Raw genomic sequence first — 1,049 nt, 5'->3', positions numbered from 1 at the left:
CTTGGGTTGTGTTTCTTTTCTCAGCACGTGAGCAAAACCAGAATTTAGCCTTCAGGACTGATAAGTGTGCTACGTTTAAAATGATTATCGCCATTGTCATTGGCAAGCCAAAAATGCCAATTGAAAACCATGGAACACTTAGCCTTGTACTTAATACCATAAACACTCGGGCCTGTGTGTCACCGTGTCTGCTGTACCCTCCTCTTTTGAGTGCTTTATTGTTGTTACTTTATTACCAGTTATTGTAAACTTTCCCAACAGCACGCCCAGTTCTGTGACAGTGTAAGACCCAGCCCTGAATTGTGCATTTGTGCTCATTTACAGAAGGCACCAGGAACCATCTTACCGATTCTTACTTCAGAGGGCCAGACAGGTGTGGAACCCACGTGTGCTGCACACTTGTACTTGAGGCCATTGTTTTTCTCAGACAAGAATTGTCCATAGAATCAGAAATCGTAGAATTAGAGTCTCCCGAGTCTCTTAATTCCCTCATCTTTCGGGTTGAAGAAATGACTTAATCAAAGTAGCAGAACTAATTTGGGATAGAACGCTAGATTCCTGTTCTGAAATCCTTCCCACTGTGAACTATTATTATATATAATAAATATATATTTATATTTATAAAATACTTTAAACATATAAACACACATTTATATATAATACATAAAAACATATGTAATATTTATAAAGTATATATATAATATAGAGGTAGACACAGAGATATCTCTTCTGAGGCTAAAGCCGTTTCTCCTAAGATATTTCCAGAATATTGAGGACTCCCAAGGTTTACTGGCTGGCTGTTTTCAGTTTGCTCACTGGGTAGGTGGGGCTAATAGCCAGCGCACAGGCTGACAGCAAGAGAGAGCTCACAGTGAGTGTAAAGCAGGCGGTGAGCCTGACACTCAGTAAGGGCTGTGCCTTGCGCTGTGTAACCGTAACTAGCAGGTGGCACTTAAAGTATTCCCACCTCGCTGAAGAATTCCGTGAATAAGTGAGGCCTTCTTCTAGCTCTGAAAATCCCAAAATGTCAGAAGGATTTTGCCTGTGTT

The sequence above is a fragment of the Rattus norvegicus genome, chromosome 2 (genome assembly GCF_036323735.1).
Source record: "Rattus norvegicus strain BN/NHsdMcwi chromosome 2, GRCr8, whole genome shotgun sequence".
Classification (NCBI taxonomy): domain Eukaryota; kingdom Metazoa; phylum Chordata; class Mammalia; order Rodentia; family Muridae; genus Rattus; species Rattus norvegicus.
This window is presented reverse-complemented; position numbering follows the sequence as displayed.